We start from the raw sequence: 25,974 nt of genomic DNA, 5'->3' as shown, positions 1-25,974 counted from the left end.
AGTGATCTACAGGGTTTAGATTACTTCCTAACATACTTCAAGGCTAGTTTCTACCTGGTCTTCCCCTCTTGTAGCTGCTCTGCTGACACTGTAGCATTCAAGTATGAAAATAAAATAATTCATGTAATAGTTTTTTCTCTTCCAGAGGGCAGAATTAGATCTTCTCTAGAGGAATCTCATCTTCATTGTAGCATCTCTTGCAATGTGCAGGAGTTTAGCTGAGGGAGCAAAACATTTCATCCAACTCTTGGTATAGATACTGGAAAATCAGTCATGATCACAGGATTCTTTTCTGCAATAAATATTATTTTTCTATAATTTGTTCTAAGCATAGAAATTAGTGATGCATATTGCAGTTTTTCTATGCTGGCTTCCTGTTAAATGAAGACGGCAATTAAAAGTTAAGAATTTCCTTCTCCTTTATATAACATGTGATTTTTGATTTGCTACCAGTTGAAGGAAGTATTGTTGCAGCTGAGCTACATTTATCTCCTGTAGGTGACTTTTTTGTTGTAGGCATGTGATTAATTTGGTAAATTTGATAAACTGAATATAATATGTTGCTTGGAGTTGTGTCAAGTGGAGCAATTTTTTGAATGGTTGTAATTTCCAAGTGGTGTGTGAAGAGAAGCTTTCTTCTGAAGTTTTCTGTCTGGCGAAGTACAGACACCCTTTTCCAGCACATAGATAACAAAGGTAATAGATGCAATTGCCAGTTTGCTTACAGTGAGGAGAAAGAAAGGGAAGAGCCAGGACAACGGAACAATATGTCTTATGATGTGATTCAGGGAGTTTTTTAAAAAACAATTAACTTTCTTTTCTTTCCTACCCATCACCATCACATTTTCTCACATTTTAGCCTTGGAAATTGTCCTGTCTCTCTTTTGTTGCAATGTTTTTGTGTTGTCCTTGCACCAGGGACAATGCTGCAATGCGGCAAAGGGCTGCCCCTTGCAGTGGCTGTTCTGCCTGAGGTCCTGCACAGCAGCATGCCCAAACTAGAAGTTTGGGATTGCAAGGTCCAGGCTCTATCATCCAGCAACCATTCTTATTAGCATCAGAATTACACTGTAGTAAAGCCACAGCTCTAAAAATAGTGAATCTTTTCATGGATTCCTATGAGGAGAGTTACTACTACTGCTCTGGGAGAAGTCCTGGAGACTACAGAGTGATACAAATCAGTTAGGAGGACTTTACTCTTTTATCCATTAATATTTGTAGTTTCCTTTGAAGAGTTATTGTTTGCCACTGTCAGACAGCAAACACAGCTCAGGAGTTCTGTAAAGGGTATCTCAAACATGAGTTATCTCAGAAATAATGAAAGGAGTATAAACCAAATCTGCATTCCCCTGCAAGGATGGAGGTCATCAAGACATGAAAGATCTTTCCAGCTCTGATAATATCCTTCTTCTTCTGGACAGAAAGAAGTAGAACAATATGGTAAAATTCTCCCTAATTTATGAATTAGATGTAATTTTTCTGGGAAATGTAACCATTTCCAATGCAAAGGATGTCTTGTAAAAACTCTTTGTTCATGTTATACCTTAACACAAATGAAAAAAAAATCAGTGAACTGGAATTTAAACTCCTTTCACAAATTCCCCCTTTTTTTCTGAGTTCAGGAGAATTGCTTTTCAGATACTTCAAGAAATGAGAAATTCAGAATGTTCAGATGGAAATAAACAAAAAAATATCTACTTTGCTGTACTAAATTAGTTGTGGTTATTTATAAATAAGAATGAAACAAAGGCAGACAATGGGCAGCAAAATAAAGACTATTTAGTGGTGGTCTTTGTTCAAAATGCAAAACAAACTTCTACAAATTTGTTTTGCTTCTCTCTTTTAGTAAGGATTAGTTACCATAGCAACTAAAACATAACATGATATACCCTTTGCTACTCCCAACATCTACAAAGCAGTTTTTAAGAGAAAAAAAAAATCTTAATATCAAAAAGAATGGAAGAGACGAGGTCTTTACAGTGTAAGGAAACTGCACTGATACTCAGCTTTCCTTTGCAAGTGTTTGATCAGAGCAGCACGAGGGACCTGTACTTCCACTAATGATATGGGGCAGAAGAGGGAGATTATTTTGGTTCTGTTTAGAGGTCAGTGAGAAAATCTATGACCACCTAGCTGAAATTTGGCCTGAAGTACAGTGAAGTCAAGTTGGTTGCAGTGAAGATCATCTCTAAAGCCAGAAAGAGCTACAGTATCTCAGTAAGTTCTCTTCTTAACTCTGCTTTAGGTGCATGACCACAAACAAGACAGTCTCATATAATGTACCTGAAGTCTGGAAGGATTTAGCAGCCAAGGATCTGGGTCTGAGTTTTTCTGCTATCAGCATAAGAAAAATAATACTTTCCTGTTTAGGATGCAGAGGCCATGGGAAATCTCTCCAGTGCTCCCTTGGGCCTGATTCTGTGGCTGAAGGGGGGTATCAAATGGGGATATTTCACATTTGTATTGTCTCATATTTAGCTGATACTGTAAAGAAAGCTGTTAGCTCATGATATATCATAGGCTGACACTATATATTCTTGAATGTGATAAGGCTGGTTAAGTAGAAGAAAACCGTCCATCCAGAGTGTCATCTAGTAGTGGCCTGATAGAAAGATGAAGTGTAGGAAAAGGCCTGGCTGGGTAATACATGTACATCTAATTCCTCCTCCAGACAAATCAGGGACAAAAGGAGATGCATTCTTCCTTGCCTGTGCCTTTAGCACACAGAAAAAAAAATCTCTTGCTACACCTGCTAGTAGGTGTAGGTAGTGGAAAAGTAGCAACTGGACATTTTACAGCTCTCAGGAATAATTTCCAGATATTATTTACCTGCTTTGTATTTAGACTTCTGGTTTAAAAGAAGGGTTTAAAAAAAAAAAAAAAAAAAAAAAAGACTTTACCTGGTGGGTCACGCATAATCATTTTCTGTCTTAAGCTACCTGTGGCTCACATCTCATGAAATTGGAATCTGGATGAGAATATTCCTTGCTTTGTCCTTGATTTCAAAGTAATCTACATAGCTTTTCTCCATAACATCCATTATCAGTTCTCAGAGCCTGTCTAACCCCCTAGTAAAACGCATTAAAGAAATTCACAGTACATTTACTTACAATTGGAATTAGGCTATCTTAGATATTTCCAAAAATAATACTTTTGGAAGATGTTTGTCTGGATCAGGACCAATAGGAAGGCCTTTGGGCTAAATTTTCAAATGTATATGGTTTTGTTTTGCTACATTGATGATCCTGCTGTTTGTGGGTCAGTTATATGAATCCTCCTGAACAGATATAAGCAGCATAAAATCTTTTATACTTGCTGTTTTTCCACAGTTGAACTTGGATTTCCTTTCTTATTCAATATTGCAGTGAAAATAAAACAGATTGTTTTATTTTTTACTGTGAAACCTGGGTTTGAATGAAGAATCGTTAAGAGGTTTAATATCCTATCTTACACTTTGGGAACACAAAATTTGCTGCTCCTGTCACCTTCACATTCGCATCCTGAGTTCCAGCTGATGAATAAACAGACGAGATTATCACACAGGGAACATTCATGTGTAAAATGAAATTCCTATTAAAGTTCATTGCTTCAAATGAAATACGCTTTGCAGCTCTTCCTGTAGCGATTCCTGCTGGGTTCTGTCATGATATGCTGAAATGTAGTCTTCCTTCTCTCATCCTTCTGCTCAGCCCTGGAAGAATGTGATCATTTTGATGAGGCTTTGTGAAGGTTTTGATAGAAAATGCTAGCAATTATTGCATTATTCAATTCCTTGATTAGAAACTGGTCTTGGGCCATTAGCGACATCCTCATTTAAAAATACTTCTGTTTTTTAAATGATGTTGAGTTGCTTTCACCTAAGGTTTCTGAGTTACTTTGAATGTGCATACCATACATTGAAATTTTAAGCCTCATGAGTGGACAAGCCTCCATGAAGATGCCTTACTCTACTTTCCATAGTCCTCCAGGCCTACCCCAGAAGGCTTTGCACACTAGATAAACCCCATTTTTATAAACCCACATCTATGTCCCATGCCAGGGCACCCAACAAGACAAATGACCAGGAAATAACCTTACGTATTTCTCTGAAGTACCCTTTGTTCTGGCTTCTAACTCCATAACACTCCCAGGCTGGATGTAGCACAACATTTTAGTTTTGCTTTTCTCTCACAGATGTGCCCAGCATCATTTTAAGAAGCAAGTTCATGTTTTTTTATGTCTTCTTTTTATCTACGCGCAAGTAACCAACAATTCTGACTTTCTTGTAATCCAAGAAATTTATAATCTTTTATACATTTCTGGGTTAAAATATTTTTTTTTTTTTGTAATTCTGCAGTTTAAGTACTATATTAATTTGTACATTGCTGTCGTCTGAGAGCCGAGGATAATGAGGGCTTTCAGTGCTGTTACTCATTTGACATTAAACATTCCTTAAATCCATTCCCATTAAATTGCAGTCAATTGCCAAAGATGTTCATTTCAGATACCGTATGCCTAGTGAAAATAAATGCATACAATTGCTTGTTTAGCCAAGTATCCTTTAGAAAAGAATCTCAGAAAAGTGACACGGAGAATTAAGATTTTTCAGAACTGGTGTTTGTTTGCTTGCTTGTTTCCAAGACTACAGAAGCAAATCTCTTGCTTTGGGGGTTAATTTTTCTTGTGCTACCATTAGCTTTTCACTTAGCCAGTATTTTTTTTGGCTTATGCAATGAGCCTCAGCAATGCTTTAAGCGGGTGTGCCTGCAAGCTCCAAATCTCTCCCAGATACATATTCAGTTTACAAATCATATCCTTTTCTAGTTGATGATACTTATGCCTATTTTAGGTGCGTGTGTTTATAAGTGACAATTCCCACTGAGTTATTGTGTTGTTTATGGTATTTCAGCTAATCCCAACTCTGAGGGAAGATTTTACTTGAGTGTTCTTATTACATCCCAGGCTTCTAGGAGGTGACTGGGGAAGAAAAAGCCCCATGGGGAAGAGCAGTGGGTGGATATTTTTTCTTCCCTTGGGAACTGTTGGGCACAGGGAAAGACCATTCTACAGAACACGAGTGATTTGCAGTAGTCGTTAGGTCTCTGCAGAAAGGTGCAGCATCAGAGGGGGATGAAATAAATATCTCTCTAGGGCTTGGAGAGTACTGGGCAGAATTTGCTTTAACTCAGAAATTCAGTGGAATAGAACATAGTGAACAGGTAGACTTGGATATGATTTTTTTTTTTTTCTGGTTGCTTCTCCAGGCTTCAGGTTTTAAATATGTTGGCCTATATTCCAACATATGGGAAGGCCCTATTTATTCAGATACAACTCATTCTAGTTTATTTTTTTTTTCATCTTTCAGAAGATGTAAAGTGCAATTGCCAAAAGAGGAATGATTGCATAGACCCACCCCTAAGTTCAGGGCAATTGGTTTTCCTGTAATACTGGTCTTTTACAGTAACAATGTGACACTTGTTATCTCCATCTACCAATGTGCAAGCCATCTCTTGTATTCAACTATTGAGCCCAATTTTTTATTTTTATTTTTTTATTTTCCATGTCTTGTGTTTCTCATTTTGAGCCTGTAGACCTGTTCCTGAATGACTTTAGGATACCTAAAATTTATTTTATTTTTTTTTCTGGTTATGTAAATAAATACAGCTATGTTACAAAAATACAGCAATGAGTTCTGATGGATTTTGATTACCCTAATTTTATTCATCAGCCTCTTTCCCAAACTCTGACTGATCTTCCTGCAAAACTAGTTAGTCTTGGCAGATCTAAGACAACTATACCACTCTCAATTTGTCCCTTGTCTGGTGAAGAATTTTCCCTGGTAGGTGCTTGACACAGTTGAAAACATTTGTATTCCTTTAGCTCAGCTGGAGAAACTCTCCCACTCTTGCGAAGCAAAAAAAGAGGACTCAACTTCTTTTCTGCAGATTTTCCTAGCAAAGGCCTGTTGTATGTAACTACTGGAGTCAAACCCTTTGTAGTAACTGCACTAGTGAGCTGGGAATTAAGGTGTGCACTTAGTAACCAGGGGCCTTCGCTATGCTCCCTCCGGTCTGCTAAAAAGATTTTCAACTCTGTTGAAGAACAAAGTTCACACCTCCCTCCATCACCGGTTCAATCACAGTGGCTTACAGTTAGAGACCTTCATCATAAAGAAAAGGAGTAAGTTAAAAAGAAAGAAGCTTTAAATAGGAAAATGAAGTTTATATTCCTTGAAAATAATTATTTACCAAAGTAATGAGTAACAATCAGTGGGAATATTTTCAGTAACTAAGATAAAACATCTTCAGATTTTTTTGATGACTGGACTGTATCTGTCCTGTCTATTCTTTCAGTGACTATGAGGCAGCGGGACCTCTGAGTAAATAAAGCACTGAGGATGAAGTTGGTGAAACAAAGCTTACCTCCTGCCTGTGTGAAAATACCATTTACTTCTTTCCTGTTGCCTGAAATAACGCAATAGCAAGCAAGTTTAATTATATTTTATTATTTAATTGATTTAATGAGTTCATCCACTATTTCATCACCATTACACTTCTGCATTTTTCTCCCTCCTTTCATAGGGAATAGCATTTTTTAATCTCTGTGTAAAGACAGAGGTTCTGAAAATGACTTACAGGTGGAGCACTTCTTTCACAGGTGTTATAGGGAGAGTAACGAAAATCATTTATTAACAGGTAAGAGGTCACATATAAAGGTAGTTCTTTGCTGAGGGTGAGTCAAAAGATGAGAATTATTTCTGTGTTAGCATTTCTTTGTCATACATACAAATCCACATGCAAAGACCTTTCTGACACCAGTTTTTAACCTGATGAATTTTTAAATTTCTTCACAAAACTCCCGAGAGCATTACAGCTGGGCAGATTGGTTACCCTGTGCTCAACAACAACAAAAAAAACCCTTAAGCTGTTGTTCCCTTTCACCTGTGCTAAGCAAGTTGAGTTTGTTGGGACATAACTTAAATGAGCTTCAGGTCACACCTGTTGGAGTGTTGGTGTAATAGAATGATTTAGAACAGTGGAGGTGGTCTGACGAGGTTTCTTTCCACACCCTTTAGTACTTAAATACCAGCCTGCTAAACTGTGGGTGAGAGATCTACGTTGAAATTTTTTTTTTTTTTTTTTGCTGGAAAAGAGGAAATAGAGGGAGAAGGTGAGTGGGGGGAAGGAGTTTGGTGGCTTTCTGAAGCAGAAAGATTGTACAACCTTTAATGGTAGCCAGGCAGGCATTTAACAGGTTTCCTGAAGACCAGAACAAGTTGGTGACTGGGTATAAAGTAAAGCTGAGATGGTAAGTATAGCACCTGCTTATTTATTGTCTAGCTGTTTGTGAAATCTAACGTTAAATGAAAATGATATTGTAGGAGATGCAATGCAAAGAGGTTTGAACTGTCCTTTCACACCTTTCTCATCTTTGATTTGATAACTTTCAGCAACAAATGGAGTATGTGCTCTTTCTTTTAGTCCTACGTAGGAGAGGGAAGGGAGCAGCTGGTGAAAAGGAAATAAGGAAAGAGTTTGTCTGAATGTCTGGAACACTGATGGGTTTTCTTTGCTATGGTCTGGGGACAGTTTTTTCTTTTTTGCAGAGCCTTTTTTTGAAATGCTTGTGTCACATGCATTTTTAAGTTTCAGAGTATCCAAGTCCTGCTGATCGTTCAAGAAGTTGCATGAGAGAGATGTATGTCTAACAAGTTTGTCTTGCATTGGGCATGTGGGACAAATGGATTTGGTAGTTAATAGTAGCATGCTCTTGCACAAAAGGTGTATTGCTGGTGTGTGAAAGAGATCATTTTAACTATACGGAGCTGTCTGGACAGTGTGCTAGTTACATTTTGCAAAGTCACAGTGGTGATGCTTCAAAGATGCTTGTGTCTGAAAACAGTTCTTAAAAATAAATCTTTGCAAGAATCTGTGCTACTACTTTCTTTTTAACACTAGTCTTCATCAAGGAGTTCTGGCTTGGAATCAGTAGAAATATTTTATAGATAGAAATCTTTTCTTTGCAAGATGCATTTGAAACCCAGCTTCCAAGGAAAAATAAGGAAGCATCTGTATATGTGAAACGCTATAGCCTCGCATACCAGTGCCTCAGATCATTAAAGTCCATTATCTTAGTATTGTTGCTCAACATTTTCATGTGTTTAAACTCTTTTATTTTGTTTTATGTGCATGATAGCTCTATAACATGGTTAGCAAATCACCGTATATTGAATTGTTTTTGCTGAAGGTTCATGTGAAAAGGAAGACAATAAAATTAGTCTAATACTAACCAAGGTGGAAGCAAGTTTGAGCTTCATGCCAGTGCTGTCAGTTCCCTCAGTGGGAGAGCTGCCCTCATTAACACAGCTTTAAGCCTGGAGACAGCACAGAGCAGTTTCAAACAGTATCAGCTGACTAGAGTTAGTTCATATAAATCAGTGGGTAGATCATAAAGTTCCTACTGCTGCTCATTAATTAGTGAAGTTAGCTACATTTTCCTGCACATAACTCATATTTCCTGGTATTGTAAGGGTCTGTGGCGTGTGTTGGTTTTACTGCTCTCTGAGGACAAATTTTAACAAGTTGTACGCTGGAATTTCTTATGGTAAACTAACAGTGTTTTGCATGCATTTATTCAGTTTCATTTAAGGGTAGTCTGGTTGTGCATCCAGCCTTTTGCTTAGAAAAGCTCATGCAGAGTTGGCTTGTTTGAATAGTCTACTTCTGTAGCATCTTGAAAAAGTTTAAAAGAAAATGCTCTTAGGAGTCTGAATATTGATGCTTGTTTGCACAAGCATGAAAGCCTTCTTGAAAGGTCAGTCTGAAGCATCATTGCCTGATTTTGTTTGCCTTCCCACCCAGCAATAGCATTTCATGCAATAACATTCTTTTACTGTAAGTTAGTCTTATACCATGACTGTTTCCATGATATGAGTGAGTTTATGATGTGCTAATGGCATTTGATGTTTTGAAGATGTTGTATGGGGCAGACATAGATATAGTTTGCTGTGCACTGGGTAAGTAGGACAGTCAGGTTTGGAACTGAGTAGTAACATGTAGCACTTCCATCAAACACAGTTCAGCAATTTACTGTACTCAGCTTTGCCATCAAAGAGCCTGTTATATGCTCTTGTATCTGAGATAAAGTTACACAGTTAAGTGTGGTTTTAAAAATAAACTGGGAAAAGTAGTCAAGTCCAAAATGTGATTAAACATTTCCCAATTTCCTCTCAAAGTTCATTTAGAAAAGCTTTCTTTGAACAAATTTATTTTCCTTGTCTTGCACATTTATGATCTTTAAAGAGGATTCTTATTCTGTGTTGTTTTTTTTTTTTTCCCATGACAATCATTGATGTATTTTAGTTAAACACAGGTAGGGACTTTGAGCTTAAAGCGTGTCTTCTATGCATGGATTTTTTTTGAAAAGGTTTCCCCAGACCAAGTATTTCCAGAATTTGTAAGAGGGATTTTTTTTCAGGGAACCTCATCTCTCTTCTTTGCCGTTGTTCATGTTTATGCACTTTACAAGTTATTTTCAATGGAACTATCTATTGAGAGCTATTGTATCCTTTTTTTTTTTTTTTTTTTTTTTTTTTTTTTTTAAAAAAACAGAACTGAATACTTTACAGGTATTGATATATGTATTTGTATATTATATTCAGCTTTGTATCTTTTGAAGTATCTTGTAATGCATTGACAGTACACTGGATCTTTAGTTGCTGATAATGAAAACTGGTTATGTTAGTCTGTCCTGTGTGCCTCTGATATTGTGACCTGAGACAGGATGCTAACAAGGAATTTCCAGCTGTGGCTTCTGGAAACAAGACATCTTAAATTACCTACTTACCTCTTGGGTCTGAAATTCAGTACTTTTTTCTCATGAAAACTTCTCACTTGATTGTTGTTTTTTGTTTGTTTGTTTTTGTTGTTGTTGTTTTTTTATTCAATACAAATATTTTTACCATGTCTTCCTTTGTTTTTCTACTATAATGTTCTGTTTCTGAAAGCCATATTTATTGTTACAAATTAAATAGAAACAGGTGATAATGATAAATACTTTCAGAGATCTAGAAGCATGGTTGATGTATCTATCTTTATAGCAATATATAGGCAAAAATTCTTATCCATTGCTTTACACATCTAGCTTTCCTGCCTGAGACATAATCATCTCCCTCTGGTTTTAATAGAAATTTCTATAAACAAAAAAACAAAACTCTCACACTTCGTTTTCACTTACATGGAAAACATCACAGACAAAAGTCTGTTTCAGTGCAGACAAATGTCTGTTTTAGTGCAGCAAAACTTTTCTGTGGTATTGCATACAAAATGCATAAATACCACAATTGCCACAAGCCTCTTCCCTTGTCTACTTTAATCAAAAAGCTTTTGATAATGTGAGTTAAACTTAACTTGAAACTAGAAAGCACTTTTTTGTAGGTACCTCAAACATTGTTTGGAGCAGAATTAATAGCACAGAGATGCAGAACACTCATGAATTTTCTTGGTTTAAAAAGTAGGGTTTACAATAGGCAGAAGAGCCAAGTATCTTTGCCTTGTTGAAGACGCATTGTTTGGAGAATATTGAATTATAATTTTTTCTAAAGTGTCTCAGCACGTTCAGACAGATAAGTGATGTGCAACTTTGAGTGCAGTTTGACTTTTTTGACAGAAAAATCAAACTCACTGCTGAAGCTCATTTCTTTCTTCAAAAATTGCATACATGAGTCATTAGCACCTTTAACAAGCTGGAAGATCTCCAAATCTATTTGGTCAATAACTCTCAGCTTCAGAGTACTCCATTAATTTCTTTCAGGTTCTTGATGATGTGCCTCTCACAAAACTGATGAGCATGTTCACAGCTCTTTCTCTTAACAATGGGACATATGGTATGATTTGTATTTGTGAATTTCTTTCATATTAGCTCTTTCGAACAATTTTAACTTTCTTTCAGTGTAGTGTTTTGTCTGGAAACTTAATTCATCAGTGAAAATACAGTATTGGTGAATGTATTTTAGCAGAATTTATGTTTAAGACAACAGTAAGGGGAGATGACATGGTGCAGTACATGTTCTTAGCTTGTTGACGGATAGTACCTGTTTTGTGAAAAGTCAAAGCAACAAATATATATATATTTGTACATATACATCCATTATATGTATGGTATACTACAAAATACTTGTGTGATAGCTTTCAGTTCTTTTCAAGAAGTGAGATATGTTTTCTCTTTGGTTGGCTGTAACTCTGTTTCTTAATCAGATCCTGAAATGTGTGGTTCCTTATCAAGGAAGCAGCTCATCACTACATTAATCCTGTGGCCCTGCACTGAACCTGCAATCAGCGGATCGCATTATGGGACAGTAGAACAGTTTCTTATTTCTCTGTGTTATGGTTCATTCCATATGTGTTAGATTTCACCAGCCTTTTTGGTTTCTGGTCACTCCATCATGGAAGATTGCTGTGGAATTCTCTACAGGGGTCCCAGAAGTTACTACCTTTTGGGAGGGGTTATATTTACCACATACCTCTTTATTTTTTCTTTTTTTCTTTCTAATAATATATTTGCGTGATGTCAGAAATGGCCAGTGACTAACCTGCTTAACAGGAGGTGGAAGTTTTTCCAACAGATCAATTGGATCTAAAGCTTCTTCAGAAAGTGATCTTTCAGCAAAACCAAGAATTACCAAGAATGTTGTAAAATAGGGAAGGCTAAAACAAGATAAAAAATGCATGTAAGCAATTACCTGGGGAACAGTCCCATTGTCCTGAGTCCCAACCACATTTTTTTAGACTGATAGAATCTATTGAAAACAGAATGCTGTTTTCAATAATAAACAAATAGACAAGAATTGAGTTAAAATAGCTTCTGTCAGTCAACACTTGAATGTGGCTGCTGTATTTCTAAGCAGTTTTCCTGAAAGACCCTATGTTCATCTATATTTGCTCCCACCAAAGATTAGAGACTACACCCATAATGGGTGTTTTAGACATATGAAGTATATTTGTGTTTGGATGTTATGAGGGCTTGAGCTGAAGGATAGACGTGAGAATCTAGTTCATCTGATCTTAATAGTTAATGTTGATTTACTCCACCCAGGGAACTTTTACCTAGCTTATACTGTCTGCAGCACTCTACTAAGTACTGTTGGTACAGCTGTGCTACTGAGGGAGAACTTAACTTACGATTTTTCCCTTGGCTGTATTTTTGCTTTGCCTCAAGTAAGTCATAAAGGTTGAAGTGTATAGTTATTCTTTGTGTGGGAAAAAAACTTCCTTTAAAAAAAAAAAAAAGCAGGGGATAATATCCTGCCACAATGTTGCTATTGCAATGATCAGGCAGCAATAAAATTCTTCTTTGTAATTGTTATTATCATCTGGTGATGGGAGCCTTCTGTTCCTTCAAGCTGCTGAACTTTCCTTTTAACTACAGCCTTCCGGACCCAAGTTATGTGCTGGATCTAAATGGCGGGGAAAAACTGGGGAGGGAACAAATACAAAACTGAGTTTGGGAGCCTTAACACCCTTTAATAAAGTTTGATTTTTTTTTTAAACACAAAAAAATAATAAAATGGAATGATCTACTGAATATTAAATATTACAATATGAGGAAATGATGATATCTCTTAATGAGAGATCAAAGTACAGTGTTTTGGTACATATTCTGCATGAAAGCTATTTACATTTCACTGAAGTTGCATTGCCTGTATTCCCTTTGCACTACTGTGTGTAACATTAGCTATGCAGGTGACAACACAAGTGATGCCGTATGATCAACGCTGTGATTTGTAAGGATGTGATTTGTGAATGTTTTGTGTCCCGTAGTCTTAAATGAAACGATTAAAAACAAAGAAAAAGCTGGAGTAGACTGAGAGGTTTTAGGACAAGTGCAGAAGTTCTGAAATATGTAAAATTGGTCTGGGGACAAGGAACTGACCAGTTGAGGAAAAGGATGGAAGCAATGTGCTTATGTTTCTGTACAACAAGGGCATAAAAAAGGCCTCATGTAACTCTGATAAAATGAGTCTCAAGCATGCTTCATGCCTAGTCAAGTCTTGGAAAATAATATTTTGAGTTAAAAATGCAGCTTCAAGTGTCTTGTAGAAGGTGGTGGTGGTTCACTTGGTGGTGGTGATGTTTGCAGTTGACTAAAAAGCCATGTACAGTGGGATCAATAGTGCATGTTCTGGTAAACATTAATTGTCGATACCATATTTAATTCTTGGAATTCCTGAGCACCCTTCATTAACTGCTACTGGTCTGAGAAGTTACTGATGCGTTAAATGGATTGGATTATGGACAGACAAGACCAAATCCAGATTAAAAACAGAGAAATGACTATTGAAGACAGCTCTTGCATGTCTTCAACAAGCACAAAAATTGATTGTAAATGATACTGTCACTTCTGTCTAGTTTGAAAAATTTGTACTTACTGGGCCATCAGCCAGGGACTCCTAGATCTCAGAAGAACTTGAGGTACAATAGGCAGTATGTTAATACATGCTGCTTGACTGCTTGTTTAATGAAAAAAAAAAAAAAGTATGTTTTTCATCGTGCTACCTCAGCTCTTCCAGACCTCACTGGAAAACTGCAAGATCAGCAGTGTTTAACCACAGCTACTCCCCCCAAAAAATCAGGTTTACTTTTTGTCATAAAAACATTCATATTGCTTAGAAATAAGTTTCAGGATTGATTTTTTTTTTAATCTTTAAATAATTTTATTTGAATAAGTGAAAATTACAGTGTATTTATTGAGGGGTGCCATCAGATATGAGAACAGACAACAGAAAGTGAACTCTAAATACCAAAATAATTTTTTTGACTTCATGGGATCATTTCATGTAGGCTTACTGTGTTAGGGGATCATACTTTTAAAATCCTTTTTATTTTTTCTTATTGCAAGGTGTTCACCCCTAATCTTTAAACGTTTTTAGTCAATTTCATGTAAGGATACTTCTTAGTATGCAACTAAAGTAATTCATAATAAAAGAAAGTAAAATGTTTTATGTATTAAGCTGATAACTGGGCAATTGGTACTTTTGTAAAATGCAGTCAGGTATTTTATGGGAGAAATTTGATTAAGGGTCAGGTTGTCATGGACAAGGAAATAACTTGACAAACTTGATGTTCCAGTTCACTTTTGTCCTACGCAGCTGTAGTAAAGGGGAGATGAGATGATGGTGCTTCACATAAGGACCTCGTACATTGTCAATAGCCGTACCAATGTAAACATTGTGCCACTGTTAATAATGCAGCAATATGAGATTTTCGTAACTCAGATTTCATAGAACAGGAAGTATTTAATGTTTTCTCAAGTAATTAAGACAAAATGTCTTCTTTTAAGCATTGAACAGCTGTACCTACCCAAACTGCATTATATGGTAATTAATCATATGTCTTATAGTTAACTTGTTTCTTTTATTCTTTTTAATACAGTATAATTAAAGGATATTTTCTTTGACTATTAAATAATATTAGTATTAAAGCAGATTGCCTTATTAAAATAAACAAATGGATTTGTGTGACTACAGCTTCATAAAAATCATGCTGTGAACAAAAATATGTATGAAACCAGGAGCATAGTTGGCATTGAGATTTGCTAAACAAAGAACTAGCTGGTTAAGTGGGTGACAAATTGAGTGTTACACAAAAAGATTTTAACTGTATCACTCAGAATTTGTGCGTATTCTTCCTAGCATATACATCTGTGTGTACAAATATGAATAAATGAATTTGGATAAAATTTTTAACTGTGAGATTTGAAGATGGAAGACCAGAAGATTCATTGAGGAGCCTGGGGCTCTGTGAGGTTTAAAGTGGTCCATGAGGTCCTGTGGAGATGTTTGCAAATGTCTACTCGCCCCTTCATTCTTTAAGCAGATTTATGGGGCAGGAGCTACTTCAGATACATCTGGCAACTACAGTGATCATATTCAACTCCTAGACTTGGCAATTGACATAGTGAAGATGAAAAAGTAACCTACATCTGGAGTGTGTTGTTTGTATTGTTATACTGCAAAACTAGATGACCCTCCCTTAAAACTCATTGGGAAAGCTTTTAATAAGTTCAAGTAAAAAAAAAAAAACAAACCTACAAAAACTACAACAAACAAAAACCTCTCAGTTTTGCTGAATTTGTTTTTCACTGTTTACTCCTGGAAACTTTTATTTTTTTTATAAAAGACATTGGATTTTATACTGTTGATTTAGTCTTGCAAACATGTTAATGGAGTAAGCATTAAGGAAAGCAGTTTTAATAGAATAAGGAATTCAATTAGTCTAGGACACCATTTTTGGCCTCTGGGTTTGATCTAGAGCCATGTAAATGGCTGATCAGTTATGAGGTGGGAGGGACGGGCAGAGATGAGTCTTTAACAAGTTCACACTGTTTACCTGGCACCACATGATCTCCTATTACATGTTCTCTAGGAAGTGTTAAAAGTACTTTAAAGCTACCATCTAATTTGTTTGCACTTGTTTTGAACACTGGATTAACTGAAGCTATCTGCCCAACTGGCACTACGTATACCAAGATAGTTGTCTTCTACAGTTGCTCAACATATTTCAGAGGATCTCTCTACACATCTACGATGACTTGCTTTTCTCCCAAACTTGCAAAATTAAATTTTGCTTGGATCCTATTGGGATAAAGCTCTTATAAATAGACCAGAAATGTCTGGAGCATCTTTAATTTTTTAAATTTACTAGGTATAAAATCTCTACAAATATATGAGCAGGTATAGGTTGTGTGTGTCTGGTTTTTTCCCTATCGTGACACCAGATAATTAGGAGATAGCAGTATCTTTTTTTTTTTTTTTTCCAGCTTTACTTCTTGAGGCAAGAGTTAAGTCATCTAAACACCAAGTTTCCAAAAAAAAATGCACTAATAAAGTTTTTGCAATGACCATGCATTGAGCTGTGAGTTGGCCTTTTTGAGGTTGTTCTGGGCCTGACCACTTCACAAATTCCTCCTTTTGCAGGTGGTATACTAAACCTCTGCTACATATAACATTTTCATAGGAGCTTTCATAGTGCCCACTAGTGTTTGTGTTTCTACCAGAACATTTAGGTATTCCCTTAATTTTATTTTTCATAGTGCTTTCTATTTTTAAAAGTATCTGAATAGTTATATGAAATGTGACTGCTTGGTTTCTCCAGGGTTGTAAAAGGAGGCCAAAAATATCTGCAAAACACTTATGTTAAAAGATAAACAAAAAGCCCCAACCACACACACACACACAAACACAAATAATGAACTTCAAATTTCCTACATTTGCTGGAGTCAAAACTACAAAAAACAAAGCACTTAACCAAAGTGTAGATCTGTTTGACCAATGGGAAATTGTCTTATGTGAAATGTGTTGCCTAGACAGGCGAACAAACATGTTTTCTGTAAGTCAGAGGAACAAGTCCACTAATGGTTTAGCTTGGTTGGCTGAGTTTGATGGCCAGGATTAGACTGGAAGAAGTGCTGGAGGGTATTGCTGAGGTGAGGCTTGATGAAGCCATATCTGCATCACCACCCTTGCAATAAGCTGCATTTATAGGAAGTTGAGCGGTGCTTGGGAGAAGGATGCTCATCCACTAATACAGTGTTTTCCTCTCTGCTTATTAAGGTATTTTTAACAAACTCAAACCAGCATATCCCTTAAAGTTCTGGTAGAGCTGTTTACATAATTTACCTCTGTGTGTTTATGTAGACGTGTTCATTAGCTGCGCTAGGCTGTCTGCAGAAACAAAGCTTTTCATGGAGCAAGCACAGACAAATATTATAGTCCAGGAAGATGAGTGAACTGGGTGAATAACATACTTCTAATTTACTGTGCATGGAAAATAATGTCACTCTGAGCAAAATGAAGAATTATTTGGAATCTAATAAACACTTCACCCAAGCAATTTTTATTTCCACCTTACTACTTAGATACTAAATAAGGTGCTTTATATGAAAACGCTTTATTGCGAAATGTGCCCTCCTAAAGACTGTTTTGAGCAGAAGAGACAAATTGACTTTGCTGGAATAACTAAGTACGTAACAGTGAATTTGTCTTTTAGGGTAGAAAACAATTGTGCTACTCTAAAATTTGTACTTACCACATCTTTGAACATAGTCCCTGTGCCCATTGAGTGTGTGACACTTTAACATCACTACTATTGTGGAGTAAATAATAATAAAAAAAAAAATATTCTTTCCAAGTGCTATGGCTAATTATATCTGAAGGGAAGTCTAAAACCTTACTTTCAAGTGATCATGCATCTCTTCTGAGGATGCTGGGACAGATATCTGGCTGATATAAATCAGTAGTGCTCAAGCCAATTAACGTCATAAATGATAAGTGGCCAGTAGTCACACTGATTAGGTGATCATATTTGTCAGGAAGAAAACGTATTTGGTAGCTTTCAGTAAAACAAAAATGTATGAGAAAGTTAACAACAAGCTTTAACCCAGCTAGCTTACGTTATGTTTATTCAGCAGATTGTTTTTTTGACCTTACCTGAAATTAGCAAGCACTGGAGTAGCTCAAGTTCATAGCTTAGCATGGCTGTGTGCAGTGGGTGCTTGTTTAACTACTGTAGTCTTTGTTGACTTATATATTCTTTATAAGTAATAATTATTTTAAATTTTATTTCACTTAAAACTGCAGAACAAATATCAAGATTTATTTAAATCAAAATGCATCTAAATTAAATCTACAAAAAAAACAACGTATCCAAAATATGCAGTATTATATCCCACTTAAATGTGGGAGCTGTGCACTGTCACAAATTATAAACATTAATTGTGAGCAATTCACTTTATTTGCAAATTGCAATATTCAGAGATGATTTTTTTAGCTTTTTCTTGCACAGTAAACTCTTCACTGATCTGCAGCAATCCTTACAGTTCTTGTATTATTAGCAAATCTGTGTCCGTACTGTACTACTGCTCTGGATATTGCCATCAGAATAGCTTTAGCTGCCTTGTGGTGATGATTAATCAAACTCATGGCACGCTGGGTGGCTGGTGTGTTAATTGAGACAAAGTTGCTGTGCAGAAAAGCATATAATAAACCAATTGTTTTTCACCACATCACTATTGAAAAGCAACTGCAGCTACAAGGAGAAGCAAGAGGAAACAATTGAGATTACTTGACTATACGTATATATATTTATTTTTAACGTTCCTGCTTTTATGGTCCGTCTTTCTTGGGAGCATGAGGGTGAAAGCAGAGGCAATATAATACTCAGGAGCATGTCTCAAGGTGGACAAACCTTTAAACCAAAAATTGCTGAGCAGTAATATTAGCTGTCCCCAGCTATAAAGAAGAAAAATCAAATGGTGCTGAATTTGCTAGATACAACAATGGTGATTCTGTATAGCAATTCTTTTGCTATGTACAAGGAATTTACTTCATAAGATTGTTAGCAATAGCATATATGGATCATTAAGGCTAGCAGGAGTTCTGTCCAAAGCAGCTTCTCAGGTTTAGGTTTACAATTAATCCAGGTAATCCTGATATGTTTAGAATAGAAACTATTGGTGAAATAAAATAAATAATGCTTTTGATGCAACTTTATAATATTGTATATAACAACATCTGTTTCCTGATGTACTATCTTTATACTCTCTGCAAGTAATCTGACTGTAGTTTGGGAACATCCAATTTACCAACTGATGTGATTTTTATGATTTGCAGTATGTTCATCTGTTGCACGAAGTCTGGTGTTCCATGGTGGTGCCCAGTTTAAGCTTTTCTCTTCAAAATGTAGGGCTTGAATGCATGTATGTAATGGCAGTGAAAAGGCTAGTGCTAATGAACCCAATGATTTTTCCTCCAAACTGAACGAGACAATTCCTGAATAATTGGTGAACTTGGTTCTGCAAAGAAGGATCAGCATAACCTCACTGAATGGCAAACCTATGTGTTTATATATATATATATATACACACACACACACATAAAATATGTTTGGCTGTAACTGAAGAATGATTTGCTCATAAGGAAAAACAAAACAATGAAGATGGAAAGGTTTTCAGAGTGCAAACACCAATAATGACAGCATGGATATATTGTGATACTATAACTACCTCATAGCTAAATCCTCCTGTTTTATGTCTCCGGAGGAAAAAAGAATCACCTATCCACACTGAACAGCTATGCCCAACTGGAAGGTAGAGCACTCAAGACATTTTCCTAAGGAACACAAATAACAAATCACTTTGATTCTGTGTATTATCTTGAATTGCAAAAATATTCTTAAGCAAAACCAAAAAACCACAGCTGATTGTGCCATGAGTCTGCAAACAGGCTGAATTTTATTGGTCTGTAAATTTTTCTCTCGAGTTCCATGCCTTAAGCACAGGATCAAATTTACATTTATCATCAATATTATAGTGTGAACAGGTCCCTAAGCTCATAATGGCAAATTGATCTGGCCTTGTATATTTTTTTTTCCCATGGATTTATATTTTGAAGCTAGAATTTTTCCTTTGTCAGCATGGCCTTAAATGTATCCATTAATGAAAATATGAAAACTGAATACATCTAAATTACAGAAGCTACTCTGCATGTTCTAAACTGTATTTTACTTAGTTAAGCTTAATGGATGTTCCTTAAAACTATTACTTTCTTGGCTCCCCATGTGTCTCATTTGTCTTAAGCTAGCTAAATCAATTATGCATGTCTTAATCTTTGACATAATCTATGAAGTTACCATTTCCCCAGGAATAGCGTATTTATCTTCATTTCTTAAAGATTATACCTAAATTTTCTGTTACCCTGGGTTCTCAAAATTTACATATTTAACTCTTTTTTACCTCTCTATATTTTCCTCTGACTTTAGCCTAAATGGAATATAAGTCTATCTTTTTATTGCAAAGCGAGTAGCATAACTACAAATGCATTTGAATTTCATTCACTATGCATATTCATCTGTTTCCCTTGACCTAACCTGCTAATCTGTAAGGATACCACTATGAAAGCTGTAAAAAAAAAAAGTGAAGTCAATGTCTTTTCCCGTTGCTAAAAAGTGTGACCTGTGTTTTGTAGTTCGTTATTTTTCGGTTTCTGGGAAGTTACTTTAAATGTAATACTCCATTCATACTTTCATCATTGGAAGACTAGTTTCTTGACCATTGCTCTATTTTATCCTGACCACGTTGAGGTCTCCTGAGATGCCACATTGCTGCAATGTCCTATGATATGGAGAAGCTGAGCTTCAGTACAAAACTGAATTTTAATACCACTAGTCGTAGGGGCAATATAGGTCACTTGATCCCTTGGAATTCTTAGGGCAAAATAAACATGTTTGTCTGACATTTCAACTGTACAATATGAGCCAAATAATGTTTCCACCCACTGCTTAGAGTAGCTGAAATTCTGTGTCTTGCCCCCAGAACCTGAGACAGACATGATTACTATTTAGCTTTTATCAGAAATTTAAATAGTCAAGGTCACATTTTGAGTAGGGATAGTGATTTTAATGTAAAGAAATACTTTGTTCTCTATAAATAACCTTTTAATAGCTTAATAATTTTGAAGATGTTGTATTTTGCTCAGTTTGATCCCTTTAGTGATGTTAACAAGGCTAAGTATTTCCTCTTGTGAAGAGGTCCTTTTGGATTTATGCCACTGTGTAAGATGAGTTTTGGTAACAGTAGCCTGCCAATGCTCTTGGCTAAAAATACAGTCAGATCTCTCTACTTGTAACATAAGTGCATATTTGCCGATTTGCTTTGGAGTCATTATGTTAGCCTTTCTACTTGTATGCAAACTCCTAAAAGCTCTCTGAAATATTTCATGAATGCTGAATGAATCCTCTTTAAAATCAATTTGAAATTTTTGATGGATCCTTAATGATGTTTGGAAAGTTTTGATTAACTCTACTTTTTGGGCAAGTCTAGAAGTACTTGCCAATATCTGTCTAAAATAAATACCAACAAAAGAGCTAGAAAATAGCCCTTGAAAATCTTACAGCTGTTTGTCTTACTTGGCTTAGTTTTGACAGGGTAGCTCTTATAAGACTAACCTTTCTGTTATGACTACATAGGGTTTTGAGATCTAACAGGAGAACATCTCAACCTTTTCTTTGTGTTGTAATTATGTTTTGCGCAGAATTTGTAGTAAAAGATGAAGTTTAAAATGAGGAACTGTGGCAAATGAAGGTGAAACAGTTCCATTAAATGAGAAAGGTAGTTTCTTAGCTGTTGCTGAAGTGATGTTGAGCAAGTTAATTTGGGCCACGTCTGAAAAGATGTTAATGTCCTGCTGCGCATCTTCAGTTCCTGTGGCTGCAATCACAGCTGAAGGTGTTGGGGATGGTTTAGACCAGACTGGTCCACCTGAGAAGTAATTACAGTAATTGTTATCTGAAATTCCTTTAGAGTTGCTTTCTGCAGCACTTCTAATCAATATTGCTCTGTCCCTTTTCATGCAACTGTGGAATCCATGCCTGTCTCTAGGACTGCTAGGTGTAGATTATAAACTGTTCTGGTAGGCCACAAGTTATGTATGTATGTATGTATTTATTTATTTTTCTTAGGCAGAAAGCTAAACATGGAATGCATGTCTAAATTGTGTGAAGCTAAAAATCTGCTGTTCAGTTTAGTGGCACTAAAGCTCCTCACCGCATCAGTAGGTCCTGGCTTTTGGATCAATTCTGAAATAAACCGCGTGCTGTGCTATTGCGTTAACACTCCTGTGTATTAGAATGTAATCCAGAAAATGGTACCAGAAAGGTAATGGATGTGAGCTAGGCATCCCAGCTGCATTTTGTTTCCTATAATGTCAGGTAATCAGGGCACAATTAACAATTCATTGGGGATCCTTTTATTGTGGTAATTCCTAGGAAATGAAGCCTGGCTGTGATCCAGCCTTTAGGAGAGAGCTGAAGTGCCAAGGTTCTCACCTATGTACCTCAAAGCCTTTATTGCCTAAACCAAATTCTAGCTACCATAAACCTGCCTGTCTTAATTTATGTAATCTTGCTAAAAGCTTTATTAATTGTTCTGAATGGAAGAGTCTTGTTACTTTATTTGGACCTCTGATGTTGCAGAGGTTGCCTGAGTCATCTCCCTGACTAGTTTAAATATAGCCACTGCTTTTGGAGTCCCTCCAGGCTTACAGGAATTACTGAAAATCAATTCTGAATCTTCAGATGACTCTCTTAATTTGTACTCTAAAGATTTTGTTTTAATCAAGAACTTTCCAAGTCATGATAGGAAAGGGAAAGAATTGCATATGTCCTACAACGTGACTATTTTATACTAGGAAAAACAGAGACTAAAACAGGAACATTTCTGACTGTTAATATTACGACCTCATGATAAGACTACTGACAGCTATTAATGCAATGTTATCAATGGTTTTCTTCTTCCTATTGTTTGATGGACTCTTCTGCCAGAGTTTGGTGTAGGATATCTTGTATTTCATATTTCTGAGTCTTTCCTGTTAATTAGATTTTCATTTGTTCCATCATTTCATAAAAATCTATGTTGAGTTATAAGGAAGCCAAGCAAACCATACAAAATGAAGTACTTCCATATTTGCAAATTCAACATCTCAGCTCCTTTCCTGATGAGGAGATTTTTATTTATTTCTCAAGAACGAAATATGTTAAAATTTTGGCCTACATCAGGAGACTCCTGGGAGCTGTGGCTGCGCTGGGGCTCTCCTCCTGGTAAATCTTCCAAGGGTGGATGTGGATCCTGATAAGAAATTTGAAGGCTTCCTGTGCTTCAAGAATGGGCTCTTTCTTTTGGAAACTCAGGTTTTGCAGCAGGGTCTTGAAGTTCCCTTTTCATTGTGCTCCAAATGAACAGCCTGGCCTTGCTGCACATCCTGGAAGTTGGGAGCTTTTGTACAACAAGCAGCTGGACCAGTCAAATCTGGTCTTATAGGCTGTTTGTTAGCATGCTTTTTATCTACTTTGTACAGTAGGCTGCTGTTGCAGTCTGAATCTTTCAAATTTAGAGAACAATGTGCTTTATAAATTCAACATTCATTTCATGACATCATTGAGTACATCGTGCCTTAACAGGAGCAGGGTGATAGGAGTTGAGTGGATAGCCACAACTGCCCCAGAAACAATATATAAATGTGAAGTTTAGGGACTGGAGCAAAGTATCTGTTATATGGTCAGTGTGAAGATCATTGGTGATCTAAATGGAGCTTAATCATATGAATCCTGGAAATGGCTAGCTTCTTTTCATTTTCCTGAAACAGGCTCTGGATAATGTAGTTGTTTCTTGAAAACTCCACAACCTTTTGTTCCTTTTTTTTTTTCTTTTTTTTTTTTTGGTACTTTTTCCCCTTTTTAATTGTTTCAGGAAAAATTTCCTTAAAGAAACCCTCATTAGCAGGGTTCTGAAAAAACACACTACACACACACACAAAAAAACAAACAAAACCCACAAAAATAGAACTCTAACAACAGCACTTCTCATTCTGGTATCAGGGGCAGGAATTAAAAAACTTAGATTCCAAGATTTTATAGAAAGCTATGGAGGCATTAAGCGATACTAATGAACAACTTCATGTTTGAGAATCAAATTGCAAAAATATTCTTGAATTAAGGTAAATAATTGGAAAAAAAAAAAAGCGCTCTGTTACAATACTAGGGTATAATAAAGGTGTTTATTCTGAAAGAAAAGTACATTTCATTTGTAGAATAAAAAATTACAAACAAAACAAAGCTTTATATTTTACTGTAATATTAGTGACATGACTGCAGTTTCAACACTGCGGCTGGTTTTACTACAGTTTCATTAGCCTAGCAATATAATACATTGCACATAGCTATAGCAAAATGAACAGAATAAAATTAGAAGCATTGTGATGGACAGTATATATATTAAACTATTTTTTCCCACGTGTATTCATTTAATTAATCAAATGGTGCTTTGTAACAATGAATGTGCTGTTAAAAAATCACATTTGACCTCGTCTTGCTCTGAGGTCTTACTGATTTTTTGCTCTCTCTATATATTAATTAACTGGTAGTCTGTGTGGTTATTTGTATGGCACTAAAACTAAAGAAATAAAATTGCTTGATCTCTTTGGCCATTTTTAATTAAATAAGTCTTTAAAATAACCATCCTTATTGATACTTTTAACACAATTCTATTCCAGATTTAATTCTCTCAGAATGTTAACTTTTCTTTAAAAAAGAAAAAAAAAAAAAAAAAAAAAGAAGAAAATTTAAAAAAAATAAGGAACAGCACCACCACCAAAAACCAACCAATTCTCCATTTGCTGTGTCCTGATGGACTGAAGTGGGCTTCATGCAACTCTGAAACTTTGAACAACTTTGCCTGCACCTTACTTTTTTTTTTTTTTAATGACAGAGCACAAATTGTGGGACTGTTTTCATAGTTCAAATATGGCATTCTTTGAGAGTCAGTGCAAAATTGGAACAGTGTGGAATTGCAAGTAATTTTTTTTATTAAGCTAAATCGTACAACCTGTCTGCAGTCCAAGAACTGTAGAGCCCTCAGCTGAATTTCAACTGAATGTTTCAAACAGAAGCATTTGCTTTGGTATTCCTGTACAAAGCAGGCGTATAATGGCAGAGCTGCCCTGGAGATTTCTGCAGGGTAGCGAGCAGTCTGCCATTGTAGTCCTTTCTTGAAGGCACCAGAACTCTTCTCAGTGCAATACAACTGATGGAATTAAGCTCTCCTACAAAACTGTCTGTATAGATCTGAGAATATATTTCAGGTAACAGATCTATAAAATAGAAAGTACATTGATTTTAATATTGTAGATTTTCTTGTGGCAGGCAGTGAAGCAGTGTTAGCATACTCTGCAGTGCTTATGTTTATACCAAGAACTCTAATGCATTTCCAAAAATTCACTAAAATTTAAATTTTTAGGGTTATAACTTAAGCCTATAAGTATTGATTGTTCTAAGAGTGTGAAAAGCAGATCATTTGAATACATGGTGGGTGGTTAGGATTTTCTCAGAGTACAGATAAGGCATTGAAAAGGATTGTGTTAAAGGACTGGGTGTGCCTGAGTGGGATGCAATGAAATGATTTAAGTGTTTTATCTGAACACTACAAAGCAAGAAATATTGGACATGAAATGTTTTTCCTTTTGTAGTGTACTTCCTTTATGTCTATTTTATTTAATTAGAATCCCAGAGTGATTAATTGATTTGGTTTAAAGAGGCAGGGAAAAGGATTGAAAAGAGAATATTTGCCTTTTTCTGTTGTCTCTAAACTTAGTTGCTGCATGACTGAGATTGTAATGTGATATTTTGTTACTGCATTTTATATAGATAATTCTGAATTTTCTGATTCTTTCTGCCGTTTGAAAATAATAACTCCATTAAATACCCTAATCATTAAATAATTCAAAGACTTTATTTTAACTCTAATTTAGATCCCTTTATGTTGGATTATAGCCTGTCATTTTTCAGAGTATAAGAAAAGGAACGTTTTTTTTAGGGTTATTAATTTTTTTTCTCTAGGATAGACATCTCAAAAGTACTTTCCTGTTCTGTGAAATAGTGGAAAGAAAAAGAAAGTATCAGAATAAATTACTGAAGTATGGAGCTATTGTGGGGTTGTCAGTCACACAGTCATAATTAGATTTTTCTTAAGGACCTGGTAGAGGAACAGGAATCTAATTGGGTAACATACTTGATTACTTGAAAAAAAAAAATAAATCAAAAAACAACCTAACAAAAAACAGGGAAAAACACACACACACACAGACACACACACATACACAAAAAGGCAACAACAACAACGAATCTAGTGTTTTATCCCAAGGGTGAAGTTTCAGGAGTGAGGTGAGGCTGACTGCTCATTTTACGGTGCCTTCTCCCTCTGCCTAAGCACTCACTGCACAAGCCGGAAACTATTTACTTCTTATCTTCTTCTGGCTCATTGCAGTGAGCTTAATAAGGTCAGAAACCGGCACAGGAGAGGCAACAGCAAGACTGGAAATGAAGCAGAGGTGGGAGGGATGGCAGCTTCTTAGAGACAGGTAGTTGTTTCACTGCATCTGTTTGACAGAGG

The 25,974-nt window shown here is 36.0% G+C and overlaps 1 long non-coding RNA gene across 12 annotated transcripts in view; it reads left to right on the top strand.

Annotated features, from left to right (window-relative positions):
• LOC106019051 (uncharacterized) overlaps nt 1–25,974 on the top strand; it is a 351,120-nt gene that overhangs the window by 227,317 nt on the left and 97,829 nt on the right. Inside the window, exons 13-14 of one of the 12 annotated variants that reach the window (XR_011810793.1) lie at nt 10,792–10,864; nt 11,235–15,007. The exons of the other annotated variants lie outside the window; for them this stretch is intronic. This is a non-coding gene — a long non-coding RNA (uncharacterized lncRNA). Of the gene's footprint in view, nt 1–10,791; nt 10,865–11,234; nt 15,008–25,974 lie in introns of those variants that run through there. 12 annotated transcript variants of the gene reach the window in all.

The sequence above is a fragment of the Anas platyrhynchos genome, chromosome 7, assembly GCF_047663525.1.
Source record: "Anas platyrhynchos isolate ZD024472 breed Pekin duck chromosome 7, IASCAAS_PekinDuck_T2T, whole genome shotgun sequence".
In the NCBI taxonomy this organism is placed as follows: domain Eukaryota; kingdom Metazoa; phylum Chordata; class Aves; order Anseriformes; family Anatidae; genus Anas; species Anas platyrhynchos.
Note: the sequence above shows the minus strand (reverse complement) of the source record. Positions and strands in the feature narration are given on the sequence as shown.